This window comes from Mustela lutreola, chromosome 1 (assembly GCF_030435805.1).
Source record: "Mustela lutreola isolate mMusLut2 chromosome 1, mMusLut2.pri, whole genome shotgun sequence".
Classification (NCBI taxonomy): domain Eukaryota; kingdom Metazoa; phylum Chordata; class Mammalia; order Carnivora; family Mustelidae; genus Mustela; species Mustela lutreola.
This window is the reverse complement of record NC_081290.1, coordinates 79,447,603-79,460,818: the sequence shown is the minus strand read 5'-3', so window position 1 is coordinate 79,460,818 and position 13,216 is coordinate 79,447,603.

Here is a 13,216-nt window from a genome sequence, read left to right as displayed (position 1 = left end):
TGATCAGAGCAGGGATACATTAGGCCAGGATGTGAGACTCTGATAAGGAGATGATTTGGGATCCACTGGTTTGTACTTGAAACGTGAACTCCCAGGAGTTCAGAGCGGTGAGGGGTATTAAAAACAGAGGCTGTCCCTACACAGTACGTGAATATTCCCACTTAACATCTTTTTCAGTACTTAGGAGTTTTCAAGAATCATTAGTTTGTTGGGTGGACATATTGTGACTAGACTTTGTAGTCCTGCAATTACTAAAGCCATTGGACAAATTTTCATATGTTTATTAGCATTTTGTATATTGTATATTTTGTATGTGGTTTTGAGTCTCTAACAAACTTTTCTATTGGACTTTTTTAAAGAAAACTGGTTTGCCTTTAAGGCCATGAACACAATCTCTTATGTTCTATTCAGTAAGATATTTTCTTGATTTTTTAGATACACAATTAACATGGATTTGATTTGATAAGTCTGTGTTTTAGGAGCCAAGATTTTTGTTTCTTTCTTTTCTTTCTTTCTTTCTTTCTTTCTTTCAAGGTAAGCATACAATCAGTAGTGTAACAATTATTGAATAAGCAGTCATTTCTATCATTTATCAGTTGAAATAAATTGGTCCATGGAATTTTGACAAAAGATAAGTATCTATGTATGAATGGGTCTATCTATGGACCCTATAATCAATCTTGATTTATTTGTATATACTTGCATAAACACAGTCCTGCAGAATTCTTATATCTTATAATATTCTAATATCCAAAAGAACAAATCCTTCCACCTGATTGTTTCTTTTCAAGATTTATTTTGTTATTCATTTCTCCCTAATTAATGTTCTTGGAATAGTCCAGTTTCATTTATGTGTTGATATTCAAATGAATGTGTAGAACATGCTTAACTTTTCTACTACAGATAAACATTACTTTCCATCTTTTTTTCTGGTGGTTTTTTTTTTTTTTAAATTTTTTTTAATTTTTTTTTTAATTTTTTATTTTTTATAACAACACTATTGTGATTATTTGTGTACTTGTCCCCCAAAGCACATGAAAAAGGAATGGAATTCATGGGTTACAAGGTTTGTGTATGCTTAGCTAGTTAAATGTTAGCACTTAAATTTGTTATACAATGTGATCACACCAATTTGACCTCAACAAGCAGTATACAGAAATTCCCATCACCTCATAACTCACACATAGATAAACAAAATCTATCTGTTGGTAACCTGATGTATAGTGAAATCAGTATCTCATGCTAGTTTTATTTTGAATTGAGAAGACTGGGTACTTTTTCTTATATTTTCATTTTATTAATAATTTTATTGTTTAAAATTCTTACATATTTCTCTACTTTAATGTTTTTGTCCTTCTCTAAATAATAAATAGCAGCTTATTATGTTATGAATTTCAGTTGTTTGCTATTATTTAAATAAATACCTTCATCCAGTTTATGGTTATTTTCACTTTACTATTGCTCATTCAAGAAGGGAAGATGCTCTTAATATTAATTTGACCATTTGATCTCATACTTTGAAATCAATGGTAAATTATTTTAAGAGTTTAAAAGTTTTGTCTTACATATCCATGTGCTTAACTGCATGTATAAGGTGAGGTAAGGATACCTTGGCTTTTTTATTATAAATCATTTTACTTTAGCAGCTACTAATATATATTTATGAATATATATGAAAATTATATTTTCTAAATGTTTTTGGATTATGGAAATTCAATTCATTTTGATATGTGTTATCTTATAATCATCAACTTTATTCATCTCTTTTCATAATTCTAATAAATCTAGACATTCTCCACAATGCATTGCCACATGTATTATGCATTCCACAGGATGACATTTTTTATATGTATTTCATGGCATGAAGCTATTGATTATTGAATTCTTCTTCAGTTGAAAATTGGTAAATGTTTTAACCTCAAAAGGCAATTGAAAACAATTACTTTTAACTGTATGTGACTATTTCTTCAGATTTTTTAGATAGTAAATCAAAGGCAAAGATGGGGCTTTGGGAGGTAATTAGGTTTAGGTGCAGTTAGAAAAGTGAGGCTTTCATGATAGGATAAGTGCTTATTATGAAGAAAAGAGTTGTAAGACACCCTGGAGAGCTTGCTCTCACACACTCTCTGTCTCTGTGTCTGTCTGTCTATCTCTCTCTTTCCATCTCTTGATTCCCCCTCCCTCCCGCAGTCTTGTGATCTATTAATTAGAGTCCAGGTGACTCTCAACTTAAGTTCAGCAAACTTCACTGGGCAATGGATTAAATACTTGCCAATGGGAACTGCTTAAAAGGGATCCAAATATGTAACACAGTGAATGTAAGACACTGGTCTTCACCTCATTTCTTTCTTTCTTTTTTTTTTTTTTTTTAAGATTTTATTTATTTATTTGACAGAGAGAAAGATTACAAGTAGGCAGAGAGGCAGGCAGAGAGAGGGGGAAGCAGGCTCCCCGCCGAGCAGAGAGCCGGATGCGGGGCTCGATCCCAGGATCCTGAGATCATGACCTGAGCCGAAGGCAGAGGCTTAACCCACTGAGCCACCCAGGCACCCCTCCACCTCATTCCTTAAACAACTCTTTTTTTTTTTTTTTTTTTTTTTTTTTTTTAAATTCTGGGATTTTCATATGGCTTTCCCTTATACCACTTGCTCTGTGGCCAGAATGCCTGTCCTCTTTGTCTCAGACTAACACCTCATATCTTTAGGAATGATATTCCAAGGTTTGTCTGTACAGAATGACCCTAATGTTATAAATCATTATGGCTAAAAATTCAACTCAGATGCAAGCTCTAGAATGATGTTTTCCTTGATTATTGAGCATTCTACCTGGGAGAATTACTAACTCAAAATTTGTGTGAATAATCTCCGCAAAGTTCACAGTAGTAGGATGGGTGTCATCAAAATAGACCAAAACCTGTAAGACAATTCTCACTAACTCTGGCAGAAGTTTTTAAAGATTTTTTTCTTCCCTAGACAGAACTAGTGTGAGTAGTGATGAATTATTTCATTGTTCTAGATTTCTTGTTACCTAATCATGGTGGTATCTATTATATTGCTAATATTTCTTGCTATATTTGGATTGATGTACCAGGCAAGTGCTTTAAAATGTACCCAGGATTTTGTTTTCATGAAGATATAGTGGCACATGGAGAGAAGGAAATGACTATCTTAAAGGAAGACGTTTTTATATGCATAGATCTCCGGAAAAATGAAGCATGGTGCACCATGCAGCCGTGCAGAGGAATATGGGGAAGCACTTGTCAGATGGGTGGTGAAGGAAGGAGGAGGAAGAAGGAACCAGAGGAAAACATGGGCCTTTATTGTGTTTTGTTTTGTTTTGTTTTGTGGAGAAGGGATGCATGAGGCAGAGTTGGCAGCTGTGTAGGCTTAGGATTGGATACTTTGAATGATTTGGGTGCTCTGAGGTATAGGAGTGATCCCTAGTTGTCCAGTATTCCAGATTGGTTGGTTTACATATAAAAGGCATAATTAAGTTGTTTACTAACTCTAGGAATTAGCTAACCCTATCAGGAATAGTCCACAAGGTCCCAGAATGTTAAAGCATTGCAAAATATAAGTTTAAGAAAATGATTAGTACAGCAAGGTAGACCAAGTTATCACTGCCTTAAGGAATAAGCTATGTAAGTTTCTAAGGCCTATCTGAATAGCTTGGAGTATTTATTCTCTTGGAGTGAGTTGAGCAACTGGGATTCCTGTTTCTGAAGTATTTTATGGGAACTATTGATTGTTCTTGTTTTTGTCATAATGGTCACGATGCTAGTCCATTGCATTCTAATCAAAGTCTTAACTGTCTTTTTATAGCCACTTTCTCATCAGAAGATTGATATTACAATGAAGCTATAAAAAGCTCAAGAAGATTTCATGATATGATTTTTCAAAATGGACACAATTGAAGCATTCCCAAGTACTGAATATCTGAATCCTTAGACTTCCCTGAATTTGTTGGTCTTTTGCAGGCAAAATTATGACCAAACAGGGGGGAGGGGAAAATCATATATGGGAATGGAACTCTGATCCACAATCTCTGCAGCAACCAGCCCAGGAAATCAAACCATGACCTGTATATTGAGTGACACAGAAGAGTCATGATCTTTTCATTAACTACCAGCTTCTATAATTTTGCCCTTGCTGCCAACTCAGGATCACCAGATAGAGTTAAATATCTGCCCTAAACCAATTGTATCATCTACTTCACTTCTACTTAATACACCTCCATCTTCCCTCTACCTAAATTTTCGGAAGCTTTCCCCTTTTTTTCAGCTATAAAGACTTCTCACTCTTCTGACTGACTTTGAGTCTCTACAAAACTAAGGTGATGGTAGTTGACTCTTGTTATACCTAAATATGAATAGATAGCTTCAGTTTGCTCTCATTTGGGTGTTCTTTATTTCTACAATATACAAATACATCTACTTCTGTAATAATATTTAATGGTACAATATTGGATAATTTCCCCCCAAGCAGGGAACAAAGCAAGAATGTTCATATTACCAGTTATCTTCAACATATAACCATAGGCCCAAACCATTATAAAAAAGACAAGAAAAATAAAGAGCGTAATCACAAAATAGGAAAAACAGCATTGTCTTTATTTGCAAATAACATGATTGCTTATGCAAATGAAACTAAAGAGGCTACTTAGAAAGCTGCTAGATCTGATACACAAATGTTTCAATTTTGTAATAAATAAGGTTAACATATAAGAGTATAATATACTTTTTTATTTTTTATTTTTTATAAACATATATTTTTATCCCCAGGGGTACAGGTCTGTGAATCACCAGGTTTACACACTTCACAGCACTCACCAAAGCACATATCCTCACCAATGTCCATAATCCCATCCCCTTCTCCCAAACCCCCTCCCCCCAGCAACCCTCAGTTTGTTTTGTGAGATTAAGAGTCACTTATGGTTTGTCTCCCTCCCAATCCCATCTTGTTTCATTGATTCTTCTCCTACCCACTTAAGCCCCCATGCTGCATCACCACTTCCTCATATCAGGGAGATCATATGATTGTTGTCTTTCTCTGCTTGACTTATTTCGCTCAGCATGATACGCTCTAGTTCCATCCATGTTGTCGCAAATGGAAAGATTTCATTTCTTTTGTTCATTTTTTTCATAGTGGAAAACTATCTAGCTCCTCTGTAGAAAGGCATAACTCAAGAGTTTTACACAAAGTCAAATGCTCTTGTCACAAGAGACAGCCATCTTCAAACATTCAAGAAGTTAGGGGATTAGAGGACCCCTGAGATTTTTTTTAACAGACTATTAAAAGATACAGTTTTGCTAATGAAATATAAAATATTAAAAATTGATTCTTCAGGAGCTGATAAAAATGATTGAATTATATCTGTATAGCTCATGTTGAGCTTAGAATAACAGTGTAATTTTAATAAACATTTAAGGTATGGACATGCTGTACCTAATAAAGTTTTTGTTGACAGAGAAAAGGTTATAAAAATATTTTTATGAATCCTTCTAAGATTAAAATATATGTTAAAAATGTGACTTTGTCTTCCTTTTAGTTAGAAACCTCTCAAAGGAAGTACACGTTCTTCTCTGCTTCTGCAATAAAAGTTTTCTGCTTAATTCTGAAATTCAGTACTAGAAAGTACTTAATTACTATCAATGTAGATAAATTCATCACATTATCTTAATCAGAATAAATGCATTTGTTTTTTTTACTAATATGCCATATTTTTTGTATTCATTTCATTGAATCAAAACTTGGACATGGGAGAGGGTGCATGTATTGAGTTGACCCTTATCCCAATCTCCTTTGAATATACCCAATATCCGCTGCATGGGTTGGGAAGATTAAGAACTGGAAAAGCAGTACATTATTTTAATTGGGGTAAAATTGTCAAATCTTTGAAATGCGCAGTTTTGAAATTTACAATCCAATAATCTTGAGCAAAAAAAAAATCTATATAATCAATATCCATTCAAGCTATGGAACATTTATGTCACCTCAGAAAGTCCCCTTGAGCTTCTCCCATTTAAATCTTACCCTCAAATCATATACATACTCCATTCTTATTTCATAGCCATGGCATCATTTCATCTGTTTTAGAATGTCATATAACTAGAACTATATAGTATGTGACTTTTTGTCCCTGACCTCTTTCGTTCAACATAGTATTTTAGAGAGACCCCAAAGTTTTGTCACACATATTCGCTAGATGATTTATAGTTCCTGTTGTTGTTAATTTCCAGGAGTATTCCATTATAAAACTATACACACTGCTTATCCAGTCCTCTGTTGAGAAGTGTCTGGGTTGCTTTAAATTCTAGGATATTAAGAATGAGATTGTTCTAATCAGTTTTGAACAAGTCAGTATGTGGTCATAAGCTGTTATTTCTCCTGAATATATAACCACTTTAGGACTTCCAAGGTCAGGGGGAAAAGTATTTTAAACTTTATAAGAAATTAACAAACTGTTTTCCAAACTGTCCTATATTATACTCAGAAAAACACAAAAGACTTTCAGTTGCTGCATATTCATAGCATATCCAAAACAGACTTTTAGCAAGTTTTAAAAGGAAAACAATAAATAAATAAAAGGAATTCTAGTGTATGTGCAATGGTATGTCATAATTTATAGTTGCACTTTTCTAATGAATAACACTTTAATATGAACCTGCATTGCTCTCCACTTATTTATTTTTCTTAAATTTTCTCAGTAATTTTAGAATTTTTATTATAAAAGCCTTGCATGTATTTAGTTAGATTTACTCCTAGGTAATATATCCTTTTGATTATTTAACTGTGAATTGAATTTTAAAGCATTTTCTTTGTTTATTACTAATATGTAAAATATATTATACTCTGCAGCCATCAAAAGAAATGAAGTCTTGCCATTTGCGACAACATGGATGGAACTAGAGCGTATCATGCTGAGCGAAATAAGTCAAGCAGAGAAAGACAACAATCATATGATCTCCCTGATATGAGGAAGTGGCGATGCAACATGGGGGCGTAAGTGGGTAGGAGAAGAATCAATGAAACAAGATGGGATTGGGAGGGAGACAAACCATAAGTGACTCTTAATCTCACAAAACAAACTGAGGGTTGCTGGGGGGAGGGGGTTTGGGAGAAGGGGATGGGATTATGGACATTGGTGAGGATATGTGCTTTGGTGAGTGCTGTGAAGTGTGTAAACCTGGTGATTCACAGACCTGTACCCCTGGGGATAAAAATATATGTTTATAAAAAATAAAAAATAAAAAAGTATATTATACTCTTATATGTTAACCTTATTTATTACAAAATTGAAACATTTGTGTATCAGATCTAGCAGCTTTCTAAGTAGCCTCTTTAGTTTCATTTGCATAAGCAATCATGTTATTTGCAAATAAAGACAATGCTGTTTTTCCTATTTTGTGATTACGCTCTTTATTTTTCTTGTCTTTTTTATAATGGTTTGGGCCTATGGTTATATGTTGAAGATAACTGGTAATATGAACATTCTTGCTTTGTTCCCTGCTTGGGGGGAAATTATCCAATATTGTACCATTAAATATTATTACAGAAGTAGATGTATTTGTATATTGTAGAAATAAAGAACACCCAAATGAGAGCAAACTGAAGCTATCTATTCATATTTAGGTATAACAAGAGTCAACTACCATCACCTTAGTTTTGTAGAGACTCAAAGTCAGTCAGAAGAGTGAGAAGTCTTTATAGCTGAAAAAAAGGGGAAAGCTTCCGAAAATTTAGGTAGAGGGAAGATGGAGGTGTATTAAGTAGAAGTGAAGTAGATGATACAATTGGTTTAGGGCAGATATTTAACTCTATCTGGTGATCCTGAGTTGGCAGCAAGGGCAAAATTATAGAAGCTGGTAGTTAATGAAAAGATCATGACTCTTCTGTGTCACTCAATATACAGGTCATGGTTTGATTTCCTGGGCTGGTTGCTGCAGAGATTGTGGATCAGAGTTCCATTCCCATATATGATTTTCCCCTCCCCCCTGTTTGGTCATAATTTTGCCTGCAAAAGACCAACAAATTCAGGGAAGTCTAAGGATTCAGATATTCAGTACTTGGGAATGCTTCAATTGTGTCCAGAGGTTTGGGTGGTATTTTACCATGATGTCTAGAAAGATGAGAGCCTTTGCCATGTAGGGTGCCTAGTAAAAGAGAAAAGGCCATTTGATCACTCCTTGTTTTTTTCTCATTCTAAATCATGCTCTTGTAAAGACTAACCTGGATTTTAGTTAGGTATCTTTCCCATCACAATTTCAGATTTTCTTCTATGTATACAAAAGTCTAAGAACTTCATTTTTTAATCAACTGTTAACACTTTTTCTCTGTTACTATCCTGTTTTGACAATTTTCCACATTGTTTGTAGCTGTTTCATGAGCAAGATATTTATTTGTTCTTCTTTTTATGTTTTCAAATTCAAAAATAAAAAAAGGAAATCCAAGAATTACCAAAAACTGGTTACTCAAAACTGTGAAGGGCCTTGCTGACAAGGCAACTTAAGTGATGCCATCTTGTCTTCACTACACCATTTTGTTGAACTGCTGAGCTTTTGCTGATGCCAGAAGGAAACAAAATGGGGAAACTGCTGAGAAAGGGCTTTCTGGGGACTGTGAAAAATATGTTTTTTTCCTAAAACCTGATGGGATGACCTAAGTAAGCTAATGAATTATAAATTCAAATTTATCTTCTGATTAGAATAATTGAAAAGCCACTTATGTAATTCATTGCTATTTCTGAATCTTTAAAATAAAGCCCTCACTATTTTTCCTCAACAGGACACTTTTTGGATTTCTACCTCCATCTATGTTCCCCGAATTGCAATTCGAAGACCCCATAATAAATGCTTTGCTTACATTTCAGCACCTCATCATTTCTTGGTTGACAAGACCCTAGGCATTCTGTCAAAATCTGGTTTGGATGATCATTTAGAATACTTAATATTTTATTAGTATCAATAAGTGCATTCATTTGGTAACAAATTTTGACTGGATTTCCAAATCACTGACCTTAAATAAGGAATTTCAAAGTAGAAACCTTCAGAAATATTATCATTTGGGGCATGCTTTGCTTTAAACAATTTTTTAAAGTTATTCTTAATGTTTAATCCATCATACTCTGACCTTCTCCATAGGAAAAGAAAATGTAAATCCCCTCGACAGCAGCGAACAAACTGTCAGAAAAATGAAGCTATATTTTCTAATAGCTGTACTTCTATAATGCAGCTCTAAACCAAACTGTCACTTTAGTTGCTTCAAATTCTTAATAGAAAATATTTACCTTCTAGCTTTGGACATGAAAAAAAAAAAAAAAAAAAGAAAGGAAAAAGAAAAAGCCTCTAAGTCTATCAATTTCTGTAACTAGGAAATTCATGTATTGGGGTCATAAAATGAAACTGATGATACTATTAAATAAGTTTAATGCAGGGAAGGTTTGAAGTATAATGCAGGGAAGGTTTGGAGACGTTTTACAAAGTTGTTGAGGGAGTGAGACAAAACACAAGGGAGAGGCAGTAAACTCTGGTTAGTGAGGGTGGAGACTGGCTTTAAGGGCCACAGACAAGGAAGCTGGCAGAACTACGGAAGATGAGAGTAGAGCTATCTTGAAAGAACAATAATCTATGTTAGGGACAAACCCAGTCATTGGTCAGAGGCTAAAGTTTAAAATTACTCAGATCTTGCTTCCGCCTTCCTTCAAATCTGTTATCATTGACTCTACCCCACTGACTTCACCCAGAAGCTGAAGGAAAAGGGACTACCTTGTTGATCAAGTCCGTATCAAGCAGCTTCCAGGTCAGAAAGTACAGGAAAGAAGCAAGAAACTAAACCAGAAGAGCAAACAGATGTACAAAGGGAAGGATATTTGTGTCATTCATCTGACCTCATTTATTATAATGTGTCAGCTTATGTTTAAGAATATTTCAGACTTTTTTCTTCTACATATCTTTAATTAGTCATTATTTATAGAGAAATGAGTATGTATATATTTACTTCAGTGATCTCATTTTTACCTTTCCTCTTTTATTGTCCTACAGAAAACAACATCTTGCATCCCTCTGAGGGTATTAATTATACTCATTTGGGAATCTTTTTCTTATGTTATATGTTGTTTTTCCTTTGCTATTGTATAGATCCTCCACTTGTTTATTTTATTCTATTCTATTTTACTTTATTTTATTAACTTTTGTCCTCTGTACTTGTAATGTTGCCATTTCTTATTTCCCTAAATGACTGTTGATCTTTTTTCTCTCTCTCCTTTTTTTTCCCCTAAAGTTGTATGTATTCACCTTTTGAAAGGTGAGTCTCTGCTGCTTTTTTTTTTTTTTTTTAACTGAGCAGCCTGCTGCCTGCTGGTGGAGGACTGAGTTTCCCCTTTACCTGTAACCTTACTCTGTTTGCAGTCCCGAACTTTTTTTTTTTCCAAGAATGGAAAACATACCCACTAGGCAGTGTGTATCCACATTTTGTCAGCTGATCACTGTCCTTTCTTTCGCCCCCCGACCCCCAGTTCCCATACTCGCTGCACGGACAAAAGATAGGACTCCCTCTTGGTTTCTTAAACAAGACTCAAAACCAAAAGCCATGAGAAAAATTTGATTAATCTGACCATGTAAATTTTAAAGTCTTCCCCACTAATAAAGAGATCATAAGGAGATTTCAAAGATTGCTGACAGACTAGGAGAAAATATTTAAAGTATATATGACAAAGGATTATGAGAGGACTCCTACAAATCATTTACAAAAATAAAAATGTCTAATAGAAGAATGATAAAACAGTATAAATAAGCATTTACTGGAAGAACAAAGCAGTATATTGGGAAACCTTTAAATTCATCAATAATTAGCTAAAGCAAATTAAAATAATGAGATAGAACATTCTATTTTTGATATGCAAAAGGATAAATCAGACACATTTGTGAAGCTTAAATAATTATAAAACCAATCTGTGAGAAGAAAACTAGGCCATGAATTAGAATATAGTGAGCATTCCAGAATCTTCTTGTGTTTCTTCCTGAGACCCATCCATTGAACTGCCCTATTGCTTATTTTTGTACGATTGGCACTCATTACCTTATCTTTTAGTATAATTTTATTGCTGTGCTTCAAAAAAGTACATGCATACATCTCTGAACAATATACCAAAGTTTATTGTTATATACCAGCTTTGACAATTCATATGAAATTATTTTCTTTGTATTTTCTGTGATGCACTGTTTGTTCAACATATATTTATGGGAGACATCCCTGTTGTTATAATAGCTGTAGTTTATTTATTTTTACTGCTCTATAGTATTTCATCATTAATATAATGGCAATTTTTATGTTCTTTTTTTAAAGATTTTATCTCTTTATTTGACAGAGAGAGAGAGCACAAGCAGGGGAAGCAGCAGAGAGAAAGAGAGGGAGAGGCAGGCTCCCTCTTTATTTTTTGAAGATTTTATTTATTTATTTGACAGAGATCACAAGTAGGCAGAGAAGCAGGCAGAGAGAGAGGATGAAGCAGGCTCCCTGCTGAGCAGAGAGCCTGGATGCAAGGCTTGATCCCAGGACCCTGGGATATGACCTGAACTGAAGGCAGAGGCGTTAACCCATTGAGCCACCCAGGCACCCCATGCTTTTTACAGTTTTAAGTGATTGAAAAAAGCAACAGAAAAATAATAATATTTTATGACACATAACAATAATATGAAACTAGTTTTATTATGTTATAGCAAAACCTATTTATTTACATATTGTCTGTAGTTACTTTTGTGTTACATCAGAAGAGATTAGTAGTTGTGACAAACACTCCAACAAGGCTCACAAAGTCTGAAATATGTACTATTTTGCCCTTTTGGAAATAATAAATAATTTGTTGACTCTTGGTAAATCATTATGGTTGCAAGTAATTTTTGAATCAGGTCAATAAAATTCACACACACACACACACACACACACACATACCTAGACTGAGTTATAAGTATATGGGTGTTCATTTTATCATTCTTGAAATTTTTCATGTGATTTGACATCTTTTCTAAATTGTAGTTGTGGATAATTTTGTTACCGATAAATTCCTAGAAAAAATAGTGTTGCATATATTATATATTAACTTTTTGTGTTGATGCAGTCATGAAATCTTACAAAGCAATATCTCACTAACACAAAATACATGGTGGAATAAAATAAAGATAAAAATACAATGCTGTGAATAAGGTCAAGGTTTGGAGAAGTTCCAAAATTCATTCAAGTAAAAAGGGGGCCCCATATTATTCTGCAACATCCACCTGGATTTTCATTCTGTTTTGTTTTATATTCATGTATCATGGATTTTCCAACATTTTCATTCCAATCATCCTTTTTAACTTATGATTAATTCAGCTGTATAAACTCTCTTTATCATTTAGACTAAAATTTAATTTATTAGAAGGTAAGAAATATCAGACTCTTAGTTTATTTTTTTAGGATTGAGAACATTGTTGAATGTCATTATCCATATGATAAATTGAGGTAGAGGGCCAATACCAACATGATTAAATTTTATATATTAAAACTTCTCAAAATAATAAAAATAAGAGTGAGAATACAGGAGAATGCAGGGCATAAATATCAACATAATTAGATTTTAAACTTAAAGAAGACAGGGCATATATATATATGTATATATATATATATATACATATATATATATATATATATTTTTTTTTTTTACTTATTTATTTTCAGCATAACAGTATTCATTGTTTTTGCAGCACACCCAGTGCTCCATGCAATCTGTGCCTTCTCTAATACCCACCACCTGGTTCCCCCAAACTCCCACCCCTTGCCGATTCAAACCCTCAGATTGTTTTTCAGAGTCCATAATCTCTCAATTGATGCAGAAAAGGCATTTGACAAAATCCAGCATCCGTTCCTGATAAAACGCTTCAAAATATAGAGATAGAGGGAACATTCCTGAACTTCATAAAATCTATCTATGGAAGACCCACAGCAAATATCATCCTCAATGGGAAAAAGCTTGCAGCCTTCCCGTTGAGATCAGGAACACGACAAGAATGCCCACTCTCACCACTCTTGTTCAACATAGTATTAGAAGTCCTAGCAACAGCAATCAGACAACAAAGAGAAATAAAAGGTATCCAAACTGGCAGTGAATAAGTCAAACTGTCTCTCTTCCCAGATTATGTGATTCTTTATATGGAAATACCAAAAGACTCCACCCCCAAACTACT